This window comes from Corvus brachyrhynchos, unplaced genomic scaffold, assembly GCF_000691975.1.
Source record: "Corvus brachyrhynchos isolate BGI_N302 unplaced genomic scaffold, ASM69197v1 scaffold69, whole genome shotgun sequence".
Taxonomy (NCBI): Eukaryota; Metazoa; Chordata; class Aves; order Passeriformes; family Corvidae; genus Corvus; species Corvus brachyrhynchos.
The window spans coordinates 1,511,991-1,520,967 of NW_008240228.1; positions in this window are offsets into that span (position 1 = coordinate 1,511,991).

Sequence of the window (8,977 nt, forward strand, 5' to 3'; positions counted from 1 at the left end):
AGTCAATAAAATGAAGAGATGTCCATTTTTTAGGAAGATACTTCTTGGTGTCATGTCTAAGCTGATCTGCAGTATTAGAAATGTGTATTTCTGGTAAAAAGATTAAAGAGGCTGCCACAAATAAAAGTGAGCTTGAACTGCGTGTGAAGAGAAGACAGTGCTCACCCTGTGCTACTGCATTAGCTCTGCAAAGGTTCTTCCAAGACCCATCTAGCAGGCAAAAGTTTGTCCTTATTGCAGTGCCAGCATCCTTTCTGAAGAAAACAGGGTTTATATTTCAAAGCTAATAGATGAAATTTAATTTTTTTTTTTCAGGGGGGATATTCTTCTCTTCTTATTTTTACATTATTTCCCATGTTTATATTTCACGCTATTTATTTTTAGGTGTACACAGTTTTATTCCTGATGCTTTTGGGAAAGCAGTGTTGCTTGCCTTCCTTTAAAAGCTATGTCACTTCATTCAGAACTACTGACTCAGTTTCTTTGAAGTTATGACATTTCCAATTCAGGCACACTGGTTTCTTACTCAAATGATGCATCTGCTCTAAATATTTTAAGATAAAACACTTTCCCCCCCTTCATTTAACAGGATTATTCACAATGTTTAAACTTTCCATTAAGATGATTTTGAGAGGTTACTCATCCTGGCTGTAAGCTACAGTTCTGCAAGCCCCATGGGATCAGATAATTATAGAAGATCCTAATATAAAAACAGCTTAGGATTTTTGAGTGTTCCAAGTGTGGACAGTATATAAGGGCAGGAACATATAATCCACAGTTGTGTGACAAGACAACGAAATAAACCCTTGAGAGAGAATCTGACACATTATTTGCATTACAGAGTAATGCACCTTGCAACACCCATCTCTGAAAAAGGGAGGGCAGTAGGTCAGTACGTATGAATGTCTTTGTGTCCATCTATAAACCACAAAAGAAGTGCAATTCACAGGGATTTTGTGAGGATAATTTTACATGTTGGTGGTCCAGGTGGGACTTGCACTATGGCAGGGTTTAAGGCCCCAAGAGACAATCCTGCATGCAGGAAAAATGTTCTGCCGGATACTGCAGCTTAACTCTTCAATAATCAGACCGGTATTTTAACGCCCTCCTTGGCCTTCCCATGATGTTTCTCCCTCTGTCATGATAGACATGAGCTGCAGGGAAATGTACTGTTTCTCTTCCCCACAGAGAAGCTAAACAGAAATGGGAACTTGTCAAAATACCAAACTAGGGGAAAAAGGAATTTCTCTGCAATTTTGGCAAGCAAGAAGTTGATCTCCCTCCTCTCTTCCTTATTTTAATACCATTTCCAGTTCTGGAAAAACAACCAAGACAGAGAATAAGTGAGGAATGACTGTAGCTACAGAAAATATTATGAAGCAGTTGCTCTTTCTCTGTCCTTCATATTTATTACTTTCCTTCATTCACTCCCCACTTACCAAAGTAAGGGCACATTTACAAGCACTGCTAATTATGGAGTCGAGAGGATTTTGGAAAACTGATACAACTTACATTCTAACAGCTCCCAGGCAGCAAGGGAATCTATTACTAAATTCCTTCTGAAGCTACATAAAAAAATTCCTGCTGCAGCTACATTGCTTTCTTATTTCTTGTATGCTCCTTTGAAATATCTTGTAAAATGATCTTGACAAGAGGTCTTGAATTGAAAACCGAGGGTCTGTCACTGCACTTTCATGATGCACCTGTACAGCATCTTCAACCACCAGCAACAAGGAACTTTTATTTATTAGGAAACTTCACAGACGCTATAAAAGATTATATTGCTATCAGAGACAAAATGAGGCCTGGGGCCTTCACAGAAAACCATTATAGCCATTAGGACTGGTTTCATTTCTCACCTGCCCAAACAGATTGTTTTCATTTTGAAGGCTGTCGTGGGTTTTTAAACGATCACTTTAGCATTTAGCAGTCTGGGGAGGCCGAGTAACACACCAGGATACTACATGAGACTCTCACCTCCAGAGATCCAAGACGTGTAACAAACTTGGGTGATCTAATTCCTGGAGTTTATTTATTTTTTTCATCTATCATGAATGTAAGCAGCTCGGGACCTATTAGGGCGAGGTATGTGGACAGTGTTAGAGAAGCAGGCAGTGAGGTTAACAGCTGAGAAACATTATCAGAGATACACAGAGAAAGATTTCTTTTATGATTAATGCCACATACAGTCCAGGCACTCAGACAGAAAGTCAGACCAGAGGGGTGTCACAGCAACCACTCCCCTACTAAAATATTCTCATTTTTTCTTAAAATGAGCTTGCCCCACACTCACATATAGCAGTGAAGTGAAAAACCTTACTTATCTTTAGAAAACTGCACAAACTAATAGTTTCAAAAATAAGTAACGCATTTGAGATAGTCACTGCTAATAAATAATTTAAAGCAGATGACATTGGCTTGCATGTACACAATTGTTTTCACTATGCAGGTCCAAAACAGAGCATCTGCTTTAAACATTGTGCAAATAAAAGATGAATCACTGATAACAGTTGGTAGTAATAATGATAATAAAGTTCTGTTAATCATGGCCTATGTTTTAGTAGTTCTCTATTATTCTCCAACTCTCCAGCAAAATTGGTAAAACGACACTGTATGCAGTTCTAACTTGCAGTACCTCTGCCTGTGCGACTAAGTGGCCATGCAAAGACCAAATCCAGTGATCCCACAGCATACTGCTCTGAGACACATAAGCTTCAGGGGCTGTATGGCTCTTGAAGTGATTTTGTCTCTGTGGAGAACAGGAGGGAGTCACAAATACTGTTGCAAGTAAGAAGTTCAGGGTAGACATCGATCCACAGCCACCGTTAGAGCAGTGGTCTCTGTAGATGTTGGGTGCCAGCAGCAGCACAGTGAGGTGCTTGGGATGCCCCAGCACACACCCAGTCCACCACAGCTGGTTTTCTGCCTTATGCTGAAATAGCCTGTAGGAGCTGCATACAGCAGAGCCAGCATCTCAAAGCATCCAGGCACATTTATCGCAGAGTCACACCTTTTGAATTTTAGGGCTTCTACAACTAAAAACTTCTTGGTGTAGCCCTCATGGCTACATAGAAAATCTTGAGAACTGAACATGTAGCCAGGATACTGCAGAGATCCTCGGGCTGTAGGGTTGAGGGCCCCTTCACACCTAGGAAGTCCCAGACAGCCCTTTGGAGGCACATGGCCAACACTATGTCAGGACCCTCCGTGGCGGAGGAAAAGGCTGTTGCCTTGTTGAACCTTTCAAACTGATACACCCCAAGTGCCAGAGCAGCTCTAAGACCATTCTTCCTCCACTGAGCCAGTTTATTCACTTGCAGTCATCAAGCTTTGGTCCATCCTTTGTTCAGATTCTGCTTGGCAGTTTCGCTCACCAAGCTTCCTGCCTCCTCCATACCATGCTGGCAAACAGTGGGTCCACATCTGAATTGTTCTGGCAGACAATATTTTTAACTCTGAGCTTAAGGAGAAAACCAACCATATTATGCTCAGATCTGGCAACCTTTTGCTGCATGCTGTGGACACATTTCACATCACAGCTATTTTTTATGCTCTGTTGTTTGCTTGTATTTCATGTTTTCATTCAGCTGGAAAATACAAACAGTATGGTTCAGCTTGGAGGTGAAGAATTGCCAGTTTGTATAAACACTTTGATAATAGAAACTTGGTGGTGATTACAGCTCAATATCTGCTGGAAAAAAACAGAGGCCCTTTAGCAAATTTTCTAATGTAGTACAACACTGGTGCTTTGTTCTTCAGCAGATACTCAGCCATCCAGGGGACAGCCAAGCACACAGAATTAAATTGTGTAGGGCTTTTACAGACTCTCAGTGCCAAGTTTTGCTTGTAGTTAACAGATATTTTCAGTTGCCTAAGCTGCTGGTAAACATTTAGTTACTCTTCATTACTCTAAAGTTCTTTCCTGTAATCACTGCCTGGCTGGAGCTCTCCACACAGGACAAATTGATTTAGTGGCTGAACAGGCAAAGGTACAACTGAAGAGTAGCCCAAGTATTTGATTCCAACAACTTGTGGTGCCAAAATGCAAATTCTTTGAAAGTTCTAATTCTATTTAGATTTCATTAAAGACTTGCAAAAAGTCAGTAGTAAAATAAAGCTTCAAACAGAATTGCCTTTTACCCTGGCGAAATTGAATTAAACTAGTTTAATCTCACCCATCATCTGAAACCTGCATCATAATTTACACATTGGGTTCCAACAAAATGGGAAAAGCTGCCTTAAGCTGCGATCAAAACTGCAAAGGAAATCCAGAATATTAATACTTTTTGTGCACAACTCTTTGGTCAGGCTTTGCAGGTCAGCACACACAACGTCAGTGTAAGTGAAGGAGAACAAACATACATCTTAAGTTATTTTCCTGGGTTTTAAACTATGTCCTTTTGCAAGTTTATTCCACTAAATCACTACGGCTGGGATTTCACTAGGTGAACCAGCTTTAATAAGTAAAGTTTTCATCTCTCCCTAGCTAAAAGAGTAACCTTACTTGAAGCCTTTTCAATTTCCAAAGTTGCCTTCAGCTGTTAGTTTCCAAGAAACAGCTATTCCCAGCCTGTGTGTCTCCCTCTCATATGCCACTGAATATCCACCCTATGCTTTCAAAAGTGTCTATGACTCTGGCTGTGCTAACTGGCAGATGTTTTTAGAGACTAGAAAGTGTTTAGTCCCTGTGGACTAAAAGTTACATGATGACTTCATCACATAAGCAAAAGCTAATAACGGGAAAGCAAGAAAGCAGACAAGTGCTATATTCCAAAAACATGATGTTTCCTGTGCTTCTGGCAAAGCTACTCCTGTGCCTGAAAAAAGGCAAATCATTTGAGTCTTGGTGCTCAAAACACACACACACCATCAAATCGCTGTGAGATAATTTATGTGCCTCTCCCTTAGCTGCCTTCCCCACCAGTACTCACTTTCCTTTGGATGGAAGGGAGAGGGTGAAGGCAGAGGAAAGGCAGTGTTTGTTTACCTTCAATATCTATGCACCGACTATGTGCCTCACAACACTCGCTGGAAGGGGTTACTACACCCAGGAGTTTACAGCAAAACAGCAGCAGAAATCTGAGCAGCTGCCTCACGACCACGCACCTCAGCTCCTGCAGGGAAATACTCTTTCAAGTGCATGGCTTTACCCTCTCCATTTAGGAAAATTTGGAGACTGATACAGGAGCAACTGGAAGTAATTAGCATAAACGGCATCTGCACACAGAGGCAATACTTGCTGTGGTTTCATATCAAGCCATCAGCAGTGGACATCATGCTCTCTTGCTCCACGTCCTTGAGCTGCCCGAGTGACAGATCAAGAAACCAGAGGATGTGGATACACAGGAGAAAGGCCTCCCTCCAGTGACATGATGGGGAAGAAGAGCAAGTGAGTAGATAGGCAGCACACCATGGCAAGACACAGTGAAGACCCTTCTCTGTCTAAGAGGGGAGAAAGGATTTGCCCTGGAGCCAAGCATGGCCTTTTTGTATTATGAATTCTATGCATGTATACATAATTTTTCTTAGAACAGTAAGGGAGGGGGCTATTTCCTAGAGCTGATTAAAGAAGCATGACTCGATTTTCAATTTCAAACGACTCGGGGGGCATTCCAATCGACTGCAGACAGGAAATGAATACCATACATACACTGAACAAGGCAGATGCTTTTGAATCTGACACTTACGTGAAATGAAAATATCTTCATTTCTGTCTCCCCTCCACCCCATGTTCTAGTTCTAGCTATTTTTAGGATAAATGGTTTTATTTTTCAAACTTGCTATAACATAGCACCAGAAGCCACCCAGATGCCACTGACAATAAAGTGTATGGGAGCAGGCAAAAAGCATCGTAGGAGAGGAAAGATAAGAAGCTCAGTTTTGTGTATCCTCACCTCCTCTGGTGAGGAACAGAGATGAGACCCTGGTGGATAAACCAGATCCAGGGAGGGACAACAGCTCTATACAGAGATCCCAAAGCAGATACAGCAGAGACACTGAAGGCTATGGCTCAGAACTCACTTCCAGCTACTTAACTCTGCTAAAGAGATAAATATATATATTTTCTCCTCATACAGCTGCTACAAGCCAACTGCAATAATTGTCATGGTAGTATTATGGGGTTTATAACCCAATATAACAATGTAATTGTGTCTCCTTTTATCAATGATAGCAGTGCGTATTAGGGAATTGGCATATGCGGCTCTTTTCCCCCACTTAGTCCATATATGTGCAAACACTTCTTGTATTTTATTGTAGGAATAGGATAAAGGAAGGAAAAAAATCAGAGAGGCGGTATTAATCTGGCCCTTCCTCTGATGTTATGCAAATAATGAGTTCATTTTATCTTGATGTTAAGACAGCCAAAGCTGTATTCCTAAGAACATGAAAAAATGATCCTCTTAGGAGACAGAAGAAGAAAGAGGGATGGGTAGGTGAGAAAGGCAGCTTTGATTTACATTATTCAAAATGCCATGACTGCCAGATCAAAGAAGAGCAGGAATCAAATTCACATCCACTGAAGGATTTCAGCAGCTTTTTCAGAGCTATTGATCTCTCAAGGGCAAACCCTTTTAAACACTAGGTGGTGCCTCTAACTAGCCAGAACTCCCACCTTACACTGGCTGAGCCTCACATAGTTTGCTTTTATCAGCTGAGGAAAGCAGAAACAGCCAAGAAAGCGCTGTGTCTGGGTTCGATGGACACACAGAGCTGAGCACAGAATAGCATGTGTGCATTTTCTGCACCAGATGTTGCCTCTCCAATGGCTGCCATGGTAGATGGTTACTAAAACCCAGGTTCCCCACTGATGAGCCATGCGTTTGGTGACCATGGAGCGCTTGGTCTGAGGACAGAGTGCTGTCACGCCGGTGAGAGCTCTGGGCAGGGCTTGTTTGCTCAGTGCTGACTTACTAATAAGTATAAAGTCACCTTGTATTTTGTGTGGGATGAAGGTGGAATAAGACATCTAAGGAGCTACTGCAGCTCAGCTGACAAGCAGTGACTTGTTCATGAGTTTGAACTCACCAGTCTAATCTGAACACCTAGAAGGCACAGGATACAACCCTAAATCAAGTGCTGAACTGTCAAATGCACCACGGATTGGCATCTTCCCCCCACCCCTTCCCTTCCTTGGGTCGGGTGTCTTTGGAGTCTGGTAGACAAGCTTCCAGGTGTTTTGCCTTGTCAGGAGACTTCAGGGTCATGTCTTAAGCAAGAGCCACTGGAATTGGGTGTAGTACAGCAATTTAATCTGATGCAGCCCCAGATGGTTTCCTAAGAGCTGCCTTTGGGCTTCTGATGTGGATCCCCTTGCAGCAGGCTCATTGCTGCTGCCATCATTGCATCCCTGGGAACACTCCTTTCATGCTGCCTTCCACATTTGCTATGCTACACACAAAGCTACAACAGCACATTATGGATTATTTGCCTCTTTCCAAGGTCTGCTCACATTTTGAAGCCTATCTGCTCCCACCAGCACTCAGCACATCTTGGTACCTTAAACATTTTCAGGAAATGGATGACCCATTTCCCCTGGCATATTTGGATTGAGAGCTGGTGCTGCTACCATTTCAATACATATCAAAATTTCCAGGGCTCTATCAGGCTACACAGCTCATTGGAAATCTTTGGCACTATTGTTCCAATGCGCCTGAAGACACAGGCAGTGTGGCTGCCCTGGGTCGTGTTTGAGATGTATATTCACAAATGTTAGACATACACATATGAAGTCCCCTGTTCTTTCCCCATAAAAGCCTGGACTCTAAAGCACAAGGTGAGGAGTAGACACTCTATTGGCCAGCTGCAGTGAGCCGTTCATAAATAACACGATGATCAACTCCCATTATGGAAAATAATACTCCAGCAGCTCTGTCCTGACAAACATCTGCTTTCCTATTGTAGAAAGCAATAACAAGATAGGAAGAGTTAAATGCTGAACTAAACAAACTGAATAAAGAAGAAATGGTAGGACTAATGATGGATGAATTGTAAACCACCTGCAAATGTTAAAGTTGCCATACTCTTCTGCAGAACATTATGTCTATACTGCAAACCTCCAGTAGGCAGGGACTGTGCTCTATAAAAATCATGATGAATGCAGGCTTATTTTTATATTATGGAGGTCCTAATCCTCCTCCTCCTCTGCCTTTGCTCTATTGTTACAACATCAAAGACCAACTGCTGGCCAAGATACAGTCAATATGAAAAGGGCGACCAGCAAATTTACTGCTTGACTTCATTCCCTTTAAATGGAATAGGCACCATGGCCCTTTTTCAAAGTCCAATCGCAGACATATATCTTTTTTATTGGACATCATGTACAATAAAGTGAAGCTGTAACTTGGAAAAAAAATAGAACACCTTAAAAAAATCCCATGAGGTGAACATTCCTTTATAAAAATATCACTGTGGTTACATGTTTTGAAAAACTCTGGGTACTTCACAGGGCAAAAGGCATGGACTGGCTAGGTTATAGTTTAGCTAAGATGCATACCCATGCCTAATATTGAGTTGATTTCAAAAAAACCCCAACCAACTAATAAAAAGTAATATATTTAAGACAGAATGCCAGTGTCATTCAAATAAACTGAAATGGCAGCATTCATGTCATGAGAATTGTTAACTGCTTTGTTATAGCCTGCTCTCTGCAGCAAGCCTTTATAGACTTCTTCAGTCCAGAGAATCTTAAAATCAGGAGCACAAAATGCCAATATATAGACTGCATCTTAAACAACTCCAGTCTGATTACTGAGGTAACTTCCAGAGGCACTTTCAGAAGAGAATTGTAAGCATAGACATGAAAGACGTGACAGTTTTTTGCTATCATGTTGCTAAATAGAAGCTGAATAATTTCTGGCTATGAAATTAAGTAGTGAGTAAACAATTTACATGATGAAGGAGGTGAGTATAGAATCAGGGTGTTACAGAATCTGTGCTAGACAGCTATGGTTTTCATTTTTTGTTTTTAACTCTTAAT